At 47.7% G+C, this 19,133-nt stretch overlaps 1 protein-coding gene across 2 annotated transcripts in view; it reads right to left on the bottom strand.

Annotated features, from left to right (window-relative positions):
• The window catches only part of LOC144608138 (rap1 GTPase-activating protein 1-like), a 396,852-nt gene extending 378,830 nt beyond the window's left edge, over positions 1-18,022 (bottom strand). The window contains exon 1 of one of the 2 annotated variants that reach the window (XM_078425536.1): positions 17,760-18,022. The gene's annotated coding sequence lies outside the window, so the exon portion shown is untranslated. The remainder of the gene's footprint in view (positions 1-17,759) is intronic. The other variant, XM_078425541.1, reaches the window with a different exon arrangement.
• Between the last annotated feature and the right edge of the window lie 1,111 nt (positions 18,023-19,133).

Here is a 19,133-nt window from a genome sequence, read left to right on the forward strand (position 1 = left end):
AAATTCCAGCGAATACAAGCCCAGTCGACCCATTCTTTCATCATACATCAGTCCCGCCATCCCTGGTGAACCTACGCTGCACTCCCTCAAAGGCAATAATGTCCTTCCTCAAATTAGGAGACCAAAATTGCGCACGATACTCCAGGTGCAGTCTCTGTACAACTGCAGTGGGACCTCTTTGCTCCTAAACTGAAATCCTCTCGCAATGAAGGCCAAAATGCCATTGGCTGTCTTCACTGCCTGCTGTACCTGCATGCTTACTTTCAATGACCGATGTACAAGCACACCCAGGTCTCGTTGCACCTCCCCTTCTCCTAATCTGACAAAGCATGGTGGGTGTATTGCACACAAAGCATGGTGGGTGTATGGAACAAGCTGTCAGAGGAGGTAGTTGAGGCAGGGACTATCCCAACATTTAAGAAACAGTTAGACAGGTACATGGATAGGACAGATTTGGAGGGAGATGGACCAAACGCGGGCAGGTGGGACTAGTGTAGCTGGGACATGTTGGCCGGTGTAGGCAAGTTGGGCCGAAGGGCCTGTTTCCACACTGTATCACTCTATGTCTCTGAGTGGGCATCAGTACATTGTGATACATGAAGAAATGGAGAACCTAGAACAATACAGCACAGGAGTAGGCCCTTCAGCCCGTAATGTCTGTGCCGAGCATGATGCCAAGGTAAATTAATCTCCTCTGCCAGCACATGATCCACATCCCTCTATTCCCTGCATATCCATGTTCCTGTCTAAAAGCTGTGGCTGATCAGCCAACGGCCTATCTTGAGTTCCCCATCTCCCTCAATCCCAGGATCTGTCAAAACATCTCAACCTCCAATTTTAAACATCTCTAATAATTGTATCCCTCATGGTTTTACATACTTCTTTCAAGTGCATCAAACCATGAGAGGACATGGACCAGGCGAGGGCAGGTGGGGCTCGTGTAGAAGGGGCATGTTGGTCAGCGTGGGCTAGTCGGGCTAAAGTGCCCGATTCCACACTCCCAGGTTCCGGTCTTTATCACAACCACACACCAACCAGCAGCCAACTCTTTGGAAGATGTGAAAGATATGGCAAGATATGAAAGTACCCCCTTTACCAAACCTCTCCTTCATTCTGTCCATTTCTCTTTCTTCCTTTGACCTGCCCCTATTTAGCCAAGTTCTTCTTCATGAAACTGTCTCATGCGCAAATTGGCTCAATGCAAAAATTTTACAAGATGCTGTACTACTCCAAAAGACACCACATCAATGTAAGCTATTGTCCTTTTGTATGGATGAAGTTGCATGTGAATTCAGCTAAGCCTCTCTCTATCTGAGTGGGATCTGTAACCAGCCAACACAACCTCAGGGCCAGGAGACCACGAGGCAGAAGTTTTCCGCTGTTGGTTCAAACTCATGATTCGGTGGCTGTTGAGATCAATGGAGAACATTTCCCAATCAGAGTTCAATGTCACTCAACTGCACATTCAGCACAGAGCATTTTTGTTCTAAATATCTTGTGAAATGCTGGAAGAGAAGTCAGTTCCAGGTCCCTCTCTCTCCATCCCTCCCCCACCCAAGTCGCACTAGCTTCTCGTTTTCACCCAGCAAACTGCTAACAATGGCCTGTTTCCTTTATCATTGTTACTTTTGTGCCTCTCTTTTATTCATTGTTCTTTATCTCTCTGCATCATCGTCAATATCTCTCGCTTCCCTTATCCCTAACCAGTCTGGAAGGGTCTTGACCCGAAACGTCACCCATTCCTTCCCTCCAGAGATGCTGCCTGTCCCGCTAACCACAACCCTGTCTCGGCAACTATACAGCAACTTTGTCTTGGTTTGTTTTGTCCCAGGCTCTTGTGGCCTGGTTACACCGCACAGAAAACAGTGCAGCACTGGAACAGGCCCCTCAACCCATAATATCTGTGGCGAAGATGATGCCATGTTAAATAGCCAATAGACAATAGACAATAGGTGCAGGAGTAGGCCATTCAGCCCTTCGAGCCAGCACCGCCATTCAATGCGATCATGGCTGATCACTCTCAATCAGTACCCCGTTCCTGCCTTCTCCCCATACCCCCTCACTCCGCTATCCTTAAGAGCTCTATCCAGCTCTCTCTTGAAAGCATCCAACGAACTGGCCTCCACTGCCTTCTGAGGCAGAGAATTCCACACCTTCACCACCCTCTGACTGAAAACGTTCTTCCTCATCTCCGTTCTAAATGGCCTACCCCTTATTCTTAAACTGTGGCCCCTTGTTCTGGACTCCCCCAACATTGGGAACATGTTATCTGCCTCTAATGTGTCCAATCCCCTAATTATCTTATATGTTTCAATAAGATCCCCCCTCATCCTTCTAAATTCCAGTGTATACAAGCCCAATCGCTCCAGCCTTTCAACATACGACAGTCCCGCCATTCCGGGAATTAACCTAGTGAACCTACGCTGCACGCCCTCCATAGCAAGAATATCCTTCCTCAAATTTGGAGACCAAAACTGCACACAGTACTCCAGGTGCGGTCTCACCAGGGCCCGGTACAACTGTAGAAGGACCTCTTTGCTCCTATACTCAACTCCTCTTGTTACGAAGGCCAACATTCCATTGGCTTTCTTCACTGCCTGCTGTACCGGCATGCTTCCTATCTGCCTGCACGTGATCCATATCTCTCCATTTCCTGCATATCCACGCGCCCATCCAAAAACCCATTGCATGTGTCTCCAGCACCACTCCTGGCAGTGTGCTCCAGGCACCCACCACTGCCTCTGTACAAAAACCTGCCCTGCCCATCTCATTTACACTCAGCACTTTAAACTGATTATTAATGTATTGTGTTGTTTATCGTTGTCTATTTATTAGTGTGCATTATGTTAATAAGCCTGTAGAGCTGCACCATGTAAGAATGTCAACATTCTGTTCACAATTCATATGATAAATAAACACACTCTTACGTCCCTTGACTTCTGACTTTTTACGTCTTATTTCCCATTGCTCCTCTTTACATTGTAAAACGTAGGTCCACTCAATGCAGGGTCCTCTTAAATGGCCTGATTTCTCAATCTCAATCCTGTGGCAGCTGCTAAAGGTTAGGCCACTGATCGAACCCCTCGGCACTGTGATGGACAGGACCTGGGATGGCCTAGGCCACTGGCTTTCCATACAGGGCTTTTTGGGCGCGAGGCTTCCAGTCTTCAGTCTCCCACTGAAGCGAACGGTAGTGGTTTTGAGTTAATTAAACAACCCTTGTGGAATTCACCTGGCTCATAGAAACATAGAAAATAGGTGCAGGAGTAGGCCATTCGGCCCTTCGAGCCTGCACCGCCATTCAATATGATCATGGCTGATCATCCAGCTCAGTATCCTGTACCTGCCTTCTCTCCATATCCCCTGATCCCTTTAGCCACAAGGGCCACATCTAACTCCCTCTTAAATATAGCCAATGAACTGGCCTCAACTACCTTCTGTGGCAGAGAATTCCACAGATTCACCACTCTGTGTGAAAAAAAACTTTCTCCTCGCCTTATTCCGGGTTCGTACACTCACCAGATACAATGCCATTTTAAACAAGATGGGGTTTCTTGTAACAGGTTTTTTTGTTGCATCGTGGCTATATCTGGCCAGTCTGACAGCAGGATGTGCCTCATAAAGTCTTATTGTTGTAGATCCTGGTCAGTGGGACTCCTGCTTACCGCTGGCAAGCCTGAGTGTGGCCGTGCCTGATGATTCAATGGCCACAACAATTGCCTGCCAATGGCTTGGAAACGGCCCCTGTGTGCTTTGTCCCAGCCTCGTGCCTTGCATCCCAATACATCATGGACTACGTGGCAAACATCACTTAGGAAGCGTTCAGACTTCTTTCATTACTTTTGCTCACTTTTGACATTGGACATTTTATGCTCGGCCAGAATCCGCAAAGATAGAGCTGGAACAGGAAAGGAAATGGGGTGGGAGCTGCTTTAGGTTCTCGTCGTCCACCCTGGGTAGTTCTACTAGGGTACTCTGAAGCACTTTTGACTGTTATAGTTGACATACGAAAGGAGAAGGAGGAAAAGAAATAGTCAAACTTCTTGTTTTTCTTTGCTTCAAGGCTTGGAAAAATAAAGACGAGACGCTGATATCCACAGGTTCAAGAGTAGTCTCTTCCCAGCAACCATCAGGCTCTTGAACACTGTACAGCACTAATCTCAGCAACCATGATCTTCTATGGACTGTGTCTGTGGTTACACTAGGGACTTCAGTTTTTGCTTTATTATGGTTACCTAGTACTACTGTTTTTCTTCATGGTACTTCTGGTTATTATACATTGCCTGTGTATTATTGTGCTTACTGGCCTATTAAGCTGCTGCAAAAATAATCGCATTGTTCTGTTGTCGGTACACACGACAATTAAACACTCTACTCTTGGCACGGGGAATCACAGGTGAGTGTGTGCGATGCATATGTGAGCAGGTGAACCTCCGCCATTGCCTCCTCCCTGTCACTGGGATGTGGTGGTGATTCTTGCCCATCCTGATGCCCAGTGGCGTGATCGCTCGGGCCGCAGCCTCACAGCGACGGAGATCCTGGTTCGATCCAGACCTCGAGTGCTATCTATGTGGAGTTTGCACACTCTCCCTGTGACCGCACGGGTTTCCTCTAGGTGCTCTTGTTTGCCCCCCCACTTCCCCAAACCGTGCTGGTCTGTAGGTTAATCGGCCTCTGTAAATAACCCTGAGTGCGTAGGGAGTGGATGAAAATGTCAGATAACATAGAAATAGTGTACGGGTGATCGATGGTCAGCGTGGACTCAGTGGGCTGAAGGGCCTGTTTCCATGCTGTATCTCGCACAACTATGTCCAAAGTGGTTCAGTGAGCAACCAGTACATGTGGCCTATTTTAATCTCATTAAAGCCTTAACTCTGTCCTCCTTTATTCTCCCCCCCCCCCCCCCCCCCCTCACGCCGGGTCCTCCTTTGTTCTTCCCCCCCCACGACAGTCCCCCCACGCTGGGTCCTCCCTTGTTCTTCCCCCCCTCCCCTTCCCCTCACACCAGGTCCTCCTTTGTTCTCCCCCCCTCACGACGGTCCCCCCACGCCGGGTCCTCCTTTGTTCTTCCCCCCCCCCCAAGACAGTCCTCCCCACGCTGGGTCCTCCCTTGTTCTTCCCCCCCCTCCTCTACCCCTTACGCCAGGTCCTCGTTTGATCTCCCCCCCCACCCTTCATGACGGTCCCCCCACGCTGGGTCCTCCTTTGTTCTCCCACCCTCATGCCAGGTCCTCCTTTGTTCTCCCCCCCCACCCCTCATGACGGTCCCCCCACGCCAGGTCCTCCTTTGTTCCCCCCCCCCCCCCACCCCTCATGACGGTGCCCCCACGTCGGGTCCTCCTTTGTTCCCGGCGGCGCTACCTCTAGCTCAGTTCGATGAGGCCCCGGCCACGGCCCATCACTCCAATTCATTGGCCAGGTTTTTGGTAATCTGTCTTATCACCTTGGCATCTGATTTTTATCTTCTGTGACCTATTGTGTGGTGTCTGTTGCATAAACAATGCCACATCTGTGGAAATTGTCATATCCCACTGAGAATTGACTATTTTACTATGGAGGAGTCATACTGTATGGAAACAGGCCCATCAGCCCATTACGCCCACACTGACCATTAGGTGTCCATCTCAAACAACTCAATTTTATTCTCCTTCAGTTCTGGCAACTCACCCTTTATTTCCCCTCGTTCTTGTCCACTCCCCCGAGCTTCCACCACCCAGCTCCCACCAAGGGTCAGGTGCAGTGGTTAACTCACCCATCAATCCACACTCGTTTGACTGATGCCCGGTGTCACTGTGGGAGGAAACCAGAGCACCGGGGCGAAACCCAAGTGTGTGCAGGGTGAACGTGCAAACTCCACGCGGAGAGCGCCAGAGGTTAGTACTGCACTCAAGTCTCCGGAGCTGTGAGGCAGCAGCACTACCTGCTGCACCACTGTACCTGAATCTGGTTTAGAAAAAAAAACTGTACCGGGGATGAACAGAAAATTACATGAAATTTCAATTTAAGTTTTACGAGTGGGAACATTGCCCATGATATCGGGCAGATTAAACTGGTTTTCGTTTTTAGCCACGTCGCATCGTCTTCATTTGATATACGGTCAATACATCAGTTTTGTTTTTACTTTGAGATATCGAGTCAGATAGCACGGAAACATGCCCTATCGTCCGACTAGTCCATGCAGACCAAGGTGTTCCATCTAAGCTACTGCCATTTGCCTGTGTTTGGCCAACATACCTCTAAACCTGGCTACATGTCCCCAAAATGTTATTTTTTCCTGCCTCGAGTAATTCCTCTGGCAGCTCGTTGCGTATATCCGCCAAGGGTAAATTTATTGTCATATGTCCCGAAACGGAACGATAAAATTCTCATTCTTCTTTCCACCCTCTGTGAGACAAAGTTGCCCCTTAGTTTTCCTTGACGCATCTTGACCATTTGAGGCATCACAATGGCTCCATTCGCAGAGATGACGTTACAGCAACTGTGTAAATGTGACAGCATCAGCAAGGATTCAGGGTTAAGTCGTGATATTTAAGAATTCATTTCAGAAAGGAATTTGGCAAATCATTTTTGTCGGGAATGGGAACTGGAGGTGGCCTGATAAGGAGCAACAACAAGCAGGAACAGTGCCATGGACTGCCCCCAACCCCCACCCCCACCCCACTCTCTCTCTCACTCTCTCCCTCTCACACTCTCACTCTCACTCTCACTCTCTCTCACTCTCTCCCTCTCTCCCTCTCTCACTCTCTCCCTCTCTCTCACTCTCTCCCTCTCACACTCTCACTCACTCTCTCCCTCTCTCCCTCTCTCACACTCTCACACTCTCTCACTCTCTCACACTCTCTCTCTCTCACTCTCTCACTCTCACACTCTCACACTCTCTCCCGCTCTCTCTCGGGGCTGTACGTTTCCAGGCTCTGCCTTTTTCTCTGCAGCCACTCACTGCCAACATTGGCCATGCAAGAGTAACTATATCCCCGAGCTCCACAAACCTTCCTTCCAAGTCACTGACGCCCGATGCCACTGCAATGATGCGAAGCTCTCTGCGGCACTGCTAATCCATGCGTCACTAATGATGACCACCCTGACACAGCCGTTCCCAGCTCCAGCCCGGCTCTTGCCTTTCCCAAAGAGGGAAGAGCGCCTGCAACTGGAGGAGCGGCACCTCGTATCCCACGTGTGTAGCTTACAGCACAATGGTATGAAAACTGAATTCACTGTTATTTTGAATAATGACTCCACCTAGCACCCACCCCTCCCTTCTCTTTCTCATACCTCTCCTAATCCCAGTGAACAGAGATTATTTTAGCTCAGAGACACAGCATGGAAACAGGCCCTTCGGCCCACTGAGTCTACACTGACCCTCGATCACCCCTTCACACTAGTTCTATGTTATCCCACATTCTCATCCACTCCCTACACACCAGGGACAATTTACAGAGGTCAATCCACTTACAATCCCACACGTCTGCAGGGTTTGGCAGGAGACCCACGCTGTCAGAGGGAGAACGCACAAACTGAGCACAGACAGCACCCGAGGTCAGGATCAAACCCAGGCCTCTGGCGCCGTACGGCAGCAGCTCTACCAGCTGTGCCACTGTGCCACCTACCACCTCCCACTCCAGCCATCTCATTCCTTTCCCCTCATCCGTACGCCCATCTCCAAACCCCAAGTCCCATATTTCCGTCTATCTCCCCTCCTTCACCTCCTTCCTGTCCCCTTCCACGCACATCCCTCTGTCCGACTTTCCATTTCACTCCTCCTCTTCTCTCCTCATCCGACACCCTCGTCTCCTTTTCACCTGGAGCCTTTGTCACTTACTCTACCAATCACCCCCCCACCTGGACCCACCTGTCAATTACCGGGCTTTGCCCCACCCTCGCCTCTCTTTTCTAGCTTCCTCCTCCCGACTCCATCTGTCGAAACAGGGTTCCTGAACCCAAACATCACCCGTCCATTCCCTCCACTGATGGTGCCTGGCCCGCTTCCAGCAACTTGGGTTTGCTGAAGAGGCTTCTGAGTTTGAGGTTGATTTATTGTCGCGTGTCCAGAGGTACAGGGAAAAGCTTTTGTTGCCTGCTAACCAGTCAGCGGAAAGGCAATACATGTTTACAATCGAGCCATGTACAGTGCACAGATACATGATAAAAGGAATAACATGAATAAAGCTGAGTGCAAGATAAAGTCCGATCACAAATAGTCAGATAGTCTGAAGAAGGGTTTCGACCCGAAACGTCACCCATTTCTTCTCTCCTGAGATGCTGCCTGACCTGCTGCGTTACTCCAGCATTTTGTGAAGAAATACCTTTGATTTGTACCAGCATCTGCAGTTATTTTCTTATACAAATAGTCAGATGGTCTCCAATGAGGTAGATTGTGGCGCAGGGCTGCTCTCTAGGTGTAGGTGGGATGCCTGATAACAGCATCTCCACACCCATCAACCATGACCTATAAACATGCCCTCAATGCTCCCACATTCTTCTCTCCCCATCCACACGCTCCCTCTCGCATCACTGCCTGCACTCCATCTCTGACGCAAGCCAACAGCAAGATTCCTGTGCTTCAATTTCTGCTGGGGCACTTGAAGGATCGCCTGCCATCTGTTTGTTTGTCTTCCATGCCAATTTAATTACCTGTTTTGCATTCAGCGTTTTATGCAAATCTCTTAGTCTAACACGGAAACCACTTGATAATGGTTGCTACCAGGATTGGGAACAAACTGTCACCAGCTAGGCACTGGAGTCAGCTTGTTCCTCTTTAAACAAGCTCTGGAACAACAAACAATCTACCTAAGGAAATCAGTGGGTCGAGTTGCGGCAATGGTGGGAAAGGAATTGTCGACGTTTCAGGTCGAAGCCCTGCATCGATCAAAGACTCACACAGCCCAGAAACAGGTCCTTCAGCCCACTCATCCAGGCCAACCTCAATGCCCCATCCAAGCTAGTCCAATTTGTCTGCTTGCAGCCCATACCCCTCCAAACCTTTCCTATCCATGCACCTTTCCAAATGCCTGTGAAATATTATCATTGTACCTACCTCGACTACTTTATCTGGCAGCTTGTTCCATATACCCACCACCCTCTTATGTGAATGTTGTCCATCAGCTTCATATTACTCTCACCCTAAACCTCTGCCCTCTCATTCTTGGTTCACCTCATGATTTTATAAACCTCTAAAAGATCACCGCTCAGTCTCTTATGCTCCAACGAATAAAGTCCTGGCCTGCCCAACGCCTCCCTATAGGAAGTATAAGAAGATAACTGCAGATGCTGGTACAAATCGAAGGTATTTATTCACAAAATGCTGGAGTAACTCAGCAGGTCAGGCAGCATCTCGGGAGAGAAGGAATGGGTGACGTTTCGGGTCGAGACCCTTTTTCAGCCTCGCTAAAGGAGTCTGATTTTGGGATGCCAAACTAGGGTAGGACCTTCACGGGGAATGATAGGGCCCTGGGGAATAGTGCAGAGGAGTTAGAAATATGAGTGCAAGTACATCATTTCCCTCAACTGGGTTGGCAGGTAGGTAGAATAGTGAAGAGGTCTTTTGGCACACTGGCCTTCATCAGTCCGGGAATTGAACATAGAAGTTGGGACATGATGTTACAGTTGTCCATGAATGGAGCTATCGTGATGCCTCAAATGGCCAAGATGCCTCAAGGCAACTGAGGGGCAACTTGGAGGGTGGTGGAACATGATGCCAGAGGTACCAGTTGGTGTATCATGGTCAGCATGCATGAGTCGAGCCTCAGGGCTTGTTTCTGTGCTGTACGACTCTCCGACTCTTAAGTCAGCTATGAACCACATGATAAAATGGATGAACACAAAGCCTCAAACATAATCTCCTGTAATCGCCCATCATCTTCATCGAGGGAAGGGGTGAGGTTACATTATTTCTCTCTGTCGTTAATGCCATTAATCCCTGCTGAACAAGACTGAGCATCAACTGGAATCCTTTTGTTCTTGTTTACAGGCGGATTGCTTCATGGTAAACAGGTCTCCAGCAGGAGATATTCAGACAGGACAGGGCAGAATTAACTGGTCTTCAAACTGATAGTACTGGCAGTCACTGTGGCACAGAGGTAGAGTTGCTGCCTTACAGAGAATGCAGCGCCGGAGACCCGGGTTCGGTCCCAACTATGGGTGCTGTCTGAGTGGAGTTTGTACGTTCTCCCCGTGACCTGCGTGGGTTTTCCCCAAGATCTTTGGTTTCTTCCCACACTCCAAAGACGTACTGGCTTGTAGGTTAATTGGCTTGGTAAATGTAAAAATTGTCCCTAGTGGGTGTAGGATAGTGTTAATGTGTGGTGATCGCTGGGCGGCGCGGATCCGGTGGGCCGAAGGGCCTGTTTCCCTGCTGTATCTCTAAACTAAACTAAACTGAACCACAGAGCCTGAGATATTGAGAAAATTAACTAAAGCAAAAACCCTTTTCAAGCTCATCATGGAGTCTCAGAGTCAAAGAATCATTCTGCACAGAAAGAGGCCCTTTGGTCCAACTCTTCCATGCCAACCAAAATCCCCCATTAAAGCTAGTCCCATTTGCCTGCGTTTGGCCCTTATCCCTCTAAATCTCTCCCTGCCTTTAGTAATCTCCACCACAGATGTGTAACTCTATGAAAATGCAAGAAAGCAAAACAAATATTTATATGTTGTTTTATTGAGAATGATTCTATGGTCCTCTGGAGAACTATTATAAAAAGTTTTTTAGAAGTTAATTTGAAGGGACCATAAATTGGGTTTCATAAAGTTTCAAGCTTTATAAGATTTTGAAAAATGTTGATGACTTGTGAATTTAGAGGAACCTTTGTTCAGAAACTCTTTAAACTCCATCCTGATCTAGGTCAGCACAGCTGGATGGCAGTGCAAATTAAAATGTTTTCACACCCCAATATTGCTGCTAATTGAAACAGCAGTTTGTGTTGTGGGTTTATATCCTCTGGGAGATGAAATGAGACCAGATCCTCATTACATTAAAGAAACTGATTTACAATCAAGATTGATCTTTTCACCTTTCTCTCTGTACGGGGGCGAAATCTCTCAAAGACGTGCGGGTCCGAATGTTCATAATCTCATAAAATCATAAGTGGTAGGAGCGGAATTAGGCAATTCGGCCCATCAAGTCTACTCCGCCATTCAATCATGCCTGATCTATCTCGCCCTCCCAACCCCCTTCTCCCCATTGGCCTCTGTAAATTGCCCCTCGTGTGCAGGGAGTGGGATAACAGAGCTAGTGTGAACAGGTGATCGATGGTCGGCATAGACTTCAGTGGGCCAAAGGGCCTGATTCCATTCTGTATCTTTCAATAAATTCAATCGTCAATCAGCAAACAAAATACCTCTGCTAAATCGCCAATGGAAAAATAAAAGTCACTTACAAACACATACACATGTAGAGGTTAAGATTGATTTGTTGGAAGTCAGCGCAACAAGATGGTGCTATTTTTAGACTCTTAATGGATGTGAATCCTAGATTCAAAGATCACCAGACAATTGGGATTCTGCCCCATTGATCCAGAAGCTCAAATTCGAATCTCACTATAATAGCGCAGAAACTAAATTAAAGTAAATTAAATAAATCTGGCATTTGATGCAAAAACAAAAAAATGTTCTTCTCATTAAGATAACGCTGGAATGCTATAAATACCCTTGTAGTTCACCAATCCTTCAGGGAGATGAACCCTTGGTTCCTACTTGTCTGGCCTGCATGTGACTCCGGCAACGGCCTGAAGAAGGGTCTCGACCCGAGACGTCACCCATTCCTTCCCTCCAGAGATGCTGCCTGTCCCGCTGAGTTACTCCAGCTTTTTGTGTCTGTCTTTGACTCTTAGCAGCAGCAGTTAGAGACAGACAATAAATGATGGTGTTGCCAGCGATGTCCACACCCCACGAATGGATCAATAAAACAACATCCTCAGTGAGAGAGGAAAACAAAATCAGTAGCTTCGGGAACCCAAGCCTAGTCCTGTCAATGATTTTGCAGAGTTTTTGACGTTTAGTCTTTCCACCTGGCGTCACGGTACTGGAGTCCTTTACATTTTTCTTTAAACAGATTATTGGGAATCACATACAGCTAATCCCTGAAGCGGAGCACAGTACGTTAATAATACATGAAGGATATCTCGTTCCGTAGCTACATAGGCTGCACTTAGCTGTTCTTATATCCTGGATGGTTCAGAGGTGACTGATGCACTCTGCACACCCATGAGATACTGAGCCTGTGCTTGGAAAGGCCCGCGCCACTGCAAGTTATTCCAAGCAAGACTTTGCCTCATGCATGACCCGCCACGCTGAAATGTACAGCAGTTATTCAGAATTTTCTCCCAAATTCTCACTGGCAGAAGGTCTGAAGAAAACCAGATGCCACAAGATAATCTTTTCATTCAGGGTTTGTTTCTTGCTGAAAATAATCGATTTCTCCGATTTCTTTCCCTGTAAACCAGTGTCTGTGGTTCCTTGTTTCTACTTCTCCATATCTCCGATTTACTGTTTAGTTCAGAGGTACAGCGTGGAAAGTGGCCCTTCGGCCCACCGAGTCCGCCCTGACCAGCGATCCCCGCATATGAACACCATCCTACACACACTGGGGACAATTGCACATTTATACCAAGCCAATTAACCTACAAACCTGTACGTCTTTGGAGTGCAGGAGGAAACCGAAGATCTTAGATAAAACCCACACGGTCACAGGAAGAACGTATAAACTCCGTACAGACAGCACCCGTAGTCGGGATCGAACCCGGGTCTCCGCCACTTAAGGCAGCAACTCTACTGATTGAAAGATTGAAAGACACAGCTATGAAACGGGCCCTTCTGTTTTCCCCCCAACTTCATCTGGCTGAAGAAAGGTCCAGACCCAAAACAAAATCTGTTCTTTCCCTCCACAAATGCTGCCTGCCCAGCTGAGTTTCTCCAGCAGTTTGTGTTTGCTTCAAGATTACAACATCTTGTAGACACCTCTTGTAAAAGGTGTAAACAATCATGAGAAGAATAGATTGGGTAGATGCACAGTCTCTTGCCCAGAGTATGGGAATCGTGAACCAGAGGACATAGGTTCAAGGTGAGGGGGGAAAAGATTTAATAGGAACCTGAGGGGTAACTTTTTCACACAAACGGTGGTAGATGTATGGAATGAACTGAAGGAGGAGGTAGTTGAGGCAGGGACTATCGCAACATTTAAGAAACATTTAGTCAGCTACTTGGATAGAACAGGTTTTAGAGGGATATGGGCCAAATGCAGGCAGGTGGGGCTAGTGTAGATGGGACTTGTTGGCCGGTGTGGGCAAATTTGGCCGAAGAGACTGTTTCCATGCTGTAAGACTATGAATGCTTCCCTAAACAGCAGTTTTACTGACTACAGTGACCCAGTTCACAACCTGTCACACCATTTGAGCGCAATTCAACACATGCCCATTTGTCAAGGAACAGGAGAGCTGAAGAGAGAGAGTTCAGTGTGTTACACATTCCCACTGGAATGACAGTCATAAGACTGCAGAACAATCCATCAATAATGCACAGCAATCCGTCTTCATAATGAATGAGCTGAAGCAAAGTTTTAATGTCCTTGATCCAGATTTAAACTCAAGTCTTTGATAAATCACAAGGTTTAATCCCAACGCTATTACATAATTAACTGGGTTAACAGCTCATTGCGACTGTGCCCAGTGACTTATTAACTGGGTCTACTTGTTGCCTTCACATGATAACGCCATCAGGCATTGTACCTTCTTGATCCTTAATTTGGCCATGGAGTCTCCTCTCCTGCTCTATTCCAAGAAAGGTAACTTAAGGAGCAGGAAGAACACTCGCATGGTGGGCGGCACGGTGGCGCAGCAGTAGAGCTGTTGCCTTACAGTGCTTACAGCGCCAGAGACCCGGGTTCAATCCCGACTCCAGGTGCTGTCTGTACGGAGCTTGTACGTTCACCCCGTGACCTCATGGGTTTTATCTGAGTGAGGTCTTCGCTTTCCTCCCACAACTCCAAAGACGAACAGGTCTATAGGTTAATTGGTTTGGTGTAAATGTTAAATTGTCCCTAGTGCGTGTAGGATAGTGTTAATGTGCGGGGATTGCTAGCATCTGTTGCGTGCTAACCAGTCAGCAGAAAAACAAAACATGATGACAATTGAGCCATTTACAGTGCGGTAGATACATATCATATCATATCATATATATACAGCCGGAAACAGGCCTTTTCGGCCCACCAAGTCCGTGCCGCCCAGTGATCCCCGTACATTAACACTATCCTACACCCACTAGGGACAATTTTTACATTTACCCAGCCAATTAACCTACATACCTGTACGTCTTTGGAGTGTGGGAGGAAACCGAAGATCTCGGAGAAAACCCACGCAGGTCACGGGGAGAACGTACAAACTCCTTACAGTGCAGCACCCGTAGTCAGGATCGAACCTGAGTCTCCGGCGCTGCATTCGCTGTAAAGCAGCAACTCTACCGCTGCGCTACCGTGCCGTGCTACATGATAAGGGAATAACGTTTCGTGCAAGGTAAAGCCAGCAAAGTCCGATCAAGGATCATCCGAGAGTCACCAATGAGGTAGATAATGGTTCAACACTGCTCTCTGGTTGTGGTAGGATGATTCATTGCCTGATAACAGCGGGGAAGAAACTGTCGCTGAATCCTGTGTCTACTTATCATTTCTGAGGCCTTGCCCCACCCCCCACCTCATTTTTCCAGCTTTCTCCCTGCTACTCCAACCAGTCTGTAGAAGAATCCCGACCCAAAACGTCACCTTTCCATTCCTTCCGCGATGCTGCCTGACATGCCAAGTTCCTTTGTGTTTTGCTCACTGAACCCAGTTTTGCAATTGTAGAGAACAGGGATGGGTCTGAGAGGATGAAATGGAAGACAATGCTTTATGGTCTGCTCTTGCTGTCCAGTAAAACAAGAAGTGCTGGAGGAACTCAGCCAGTCAGGCAGCATCTGTGGAGGATGGACAGACAACATTTCAGGCAGGGATTTTGTGGGGCAAGATTTCATAGGATCTCGAGGGGTAAGTTTTGCATGCAAAGGGTGGTAGGTGCATGGGATAGAGCTACTGGAGGAGGTACTTGAGGTAGGTACTGTTGCAACGTTTAAGAAACATTTACACAGCTACAAGGATAGGATAGGTTTAGAGGGATATGGGGCAAATGCAGGCAGGTGGGCCTATTGTAGATGGGACATGTTGGCCGGTGTGGGCAAGTTGGGTCGAAGGGCCTGTTTCCGCACTGTAAAACTCTATGACTCTATGACATTGCATGTTCATTCTGTCCATAGATGCTGACTGACCTACTGACTTCCTCCAGCACTTTTGTGTTTTCCTCCAGACTCTAGCATCTGCAATGTCTTATGTACCCATCCCATCCATTTTGTTTTCCCCTTTTCCACGTTTTATTAATGGTACCTCGTACCTCGTTCGTGCTGTGAGATTAGTCTTATCTGTTCCAGACAGTTGCTGCAAGCCCCCAGCTAAACATTACATCCCGTGGATTTGGAATTCCCTGCACACTTCTCTGCTCTTACCTTTGAAGAGAGGCAGGTATGGTTTCCCACACCGAAGCTGAGGCTTTTTCCCTGAGTCATGGTATTTTCACTGTGAAATGCAACCGGCTTCTTTAACTGAACACCGCCAGCCACTGCTTTCACTCCATATAATAAACGTCACCAGCAGTAACTGTACCGTGACTATCTTAAAGTGCAATTAATGGTCTCCAGGGGTAAAGAGGGAATATTGTAATTTTTATATAACTACATCTCAGGCATGACATAAAAGCTGTTGCATTCTACGGTATTAAGACAAATCACCAGGGAATAATTGAAGACACAAGTTCAATGAACTGTAATAATTTCCTACTGACAAAGGAAAGAGATAACAAAAAGATAAATTAGATCCTAGTTCGACAAGAACCAAGCCTAGAGATCGGCCTTAACATAATTAAGTGCGCAGACATCAATAATGTGATTCTTTATTGGAACGGCACTTCAAACGGGAGACTGTAGAATATCACCATTTCTTGGCTAATCTCGGGTTTTACAATGCAGATTTTGGTAGATTTCCGATGTTCACCAGATTGGATGCTGCCTGAATTAGTGGGTATTAGCTATTCGGAGAGGTTGGACAAACTTGGATTTGTCCAACTCTGGAGCATCAGAGGCTGAGGGGATAGAGGTTGATAGAAGTATGTAAAATAATGAGAGGCATAGAGAGGGTAGACAGTCAGAGCCCTTTTCTCCAGGGTGGAAAGATGAAAGACTCATGGACATGGCTTTGAGGCGAGAAGGGCACAGTTTAGCACTTTTTCTTACACAGAAGATTGGTGGATGCCTGGAATGCGCTGGCAGGGTCAGCGATACAGGCAGAAAACGTAATGGCATTTAAGAGGTTTTTACAAAGGAATGTGTCGGAAGGAACTGCAGATGCTGGTTTAAACCGAAGATAGACGCAAAAAGCTGGAGTAGCTGTCAGACAGCATCTCGACCAGAAACATCATCCATTCCTTTCCTCCAGAGATGCAGTCTGACCCGCTGAGTTACTCCAGCTTTTTGTGTCTGTTTTTAGAAAGGCGCATGGATACACAGGGACTGCAGGGGATTGGGATCACATGCAGGCAGTGGAGATATTAGTCTAACCTGACATGATGTACGGCACAGACAATGTGGGCCGAAGGGCCTGTTCCTGTGCTGTACTGCTCTTTGCTCCCCACATTCCCACCCCTTTGAATGACCTGTATTTTTCTAATTGGGCTTAAATATCAATGTGCACCCTAATTCCTTGATGTTGTAAGAGGGTGTAAGAGCGATGTTGTTGGGGTGAGGAGTGGGTGGTCGTCATAGGTCCTGAGGCCAATAGCAGTCAAACGAAACAGGGGATATTAAAGTATAAGAAAATAACTGCAGATGCTGGTACAAATCGAAGGTATTTATTCACAAAATGCTGGAGTAACTCAGCAGGTCAGGCAGCATCTCAGGAGAGAAAGAATGGGTGACGTTTCGGGTTGAGACCCTTCTTCAGACTGATATTAAGATATCAAGCTCATTTCCACTCAGGTCGTCATGTCCGAAGATGGGTTCCGACCTGAAAAGTCACCTATTTATTGTCTCCAGAGGTGTTGCTGCTTGAGTTACTCCAGCACTTTTGTGTCTATCTTGGGTGTAAACCAGCATCTGTAGTTCCTTCCTAACACCGTCACTTAAGTCTTTACCACTCAGTTCAAATCCCAAGAACAGACAGACAGAGAGAGAGAGACAGAAACATCTGACTCAAAACGACAGAACTCGCCGGGCCGTGGTAGCAGAATATGTGATCTTGCCCGGACGGGATAAAAAATCACAAATCAATTCCCTTGGTCTCGTTGCTAAAAAAGAACGACAAACTTGCCTTTTTTGGGACCAGTCTGCATGGATTTCGAGGGACCAGGTCTCCAGGCTTTGAAAGACAAAAAAAATGCTCACCGGTACCTCGTCCACAAAGTCAAATTAACGCGAACAGCGTGAAAAAAAAAAGTATTTGGGAAAATGTGACTGGGGAAAGTGGAGGCTGCTCAACATCACCTGAGACGCGTCTTGTCATGGCTATTTCCACATTAACCAGCTCACTCGGGTTGGGGGTGTGGGGTTGGGGTTGGGGTTTGGGGGGGGGGGGGGTTGGGAAGGGTGGGGTGGGGTTGGGTTGGGGGGGGGGGGGAGAGGCACTTGGAGGAAGGCAAATTCAACCCTCGCAAAACAAAAAAACCAAAGTTAAAAGCAGAGGATTGTCCACTTACCTTACATTGCCCTGCTGCTTACAGTAGGTGCACCAGCGGTGGTGGTGGTGTGTGTGAGAGAGAGTGAGAGAGTGAGAGAGAGGGAGTCTGGACTAGGGTGGACTAGGAGGGAGGGTGGACTAGGAGGGTGGGTTGACTAGGAGGGAGGGTGGACTAGGAGGGAGGGTGGACTAGGAGGGTGGGTGGGAGGGAGGGAGGTTTCATGAAGCTGCGAGATGAGTAATGTGAGGGACACGTCCTAAAGTCTGCAGCAATGCAGTTGCCAGATCGTGATGAGGAGGCTTTTTATTCTCTCTCTCTCTCTCTCTCTCTCTCTCTCTCTCTCTCTCTCTCTCCCCTCTGTATTAAAACTGCCCGAGCCATGTGACTTCACACAGCTCCATGCTTCACTGCATTGGAACTGGAACCGGAGAGCGTCCTATTTTAAATCAGATCTCTGGATGCCGGGATCCGAACGCACAGAGCGATGAAATCCGTGGCGCTGCGACTCCAACAGACAGACAGACACACACACACACACACACACACACACAGCATTGAGGTGCTAACCCTTGGGAATGGGCACTTAGCGGCTGCCCAGGCATAAAGGGAGGGGAGGGGGTTGCAACTGGGGTATTTAAAATTAAATGTTCCTCCACGAGCGAAACCCTCGCACTGAGACAGGGGTGAATTTGTTTGGTTTTTTTTTTTAATTGCGTTAACTGTCGAGGTGGAAATGTTGTGCCAAGTGGCAATCCGACTGACACAGACAGAGAGAGAAGACAGACAGAGAGAGAAGACAGACAGAGAGAGAAGACAGACAGAGAGAGAAGACAGACAGAGAGAGAAGACAGACAGAGAGAGAAGACAGACACAGAGAGAAGACAGACAGAGAGAGAAGACAGACAGAGAGAGAAGACAGACAGAGAGAGAGAAGACAGACAGAGAGAGAAGACAGACAGAGAGAGAAGACAGACAGAGAGAGAAGACAGACAGAGAGAGAAGACAGACACAGAGAGAAGACAGACACAGAGAGAAGACAGACAGAGAGAGAAGACAGACAGAGAGAGAAGACAGACAGAGAGAGAAGACAGACAGAGAGAGAGAAGACAGACAGAGAGAGAAGACAGACAGAGAGAGAGAAGACAGACAGAGAGAGAAGACAGACACAGAGAGAAGACAGACACAGAGAGAAGACAGACAGAGAGAGAGAAGACAGACAGAGAGAGAGAAGACAGACAGAGAGAGAGAAGACAGACAGAGAGAGAGAAGACAGACAGAGAGAGAGAAGACAGACAGAGAGAGAAAGGGGGCGAGTTGAACGATGAACAGAGAGTGACAGGAATGGACAAAAGACAGATAATAATTCACGTTGAAACACAGAGGAGAGACTGG

The sequence above is a fragment of the Rhinoraja longicauda genome, chromosome 30 (assembly GCF_053455715.1).
Source record: "Rhinoraja longicauda isolate Sanriku21f chromosome 30, sRhiLon1.1, whole genome shotgun sequence".
NCBI lineage: Eukaryota > Metazoa > Chordata > Chondrichthyes > Rajiformes > Arhynchobatidae > Rhinoraja > Rhinoraja longicauda.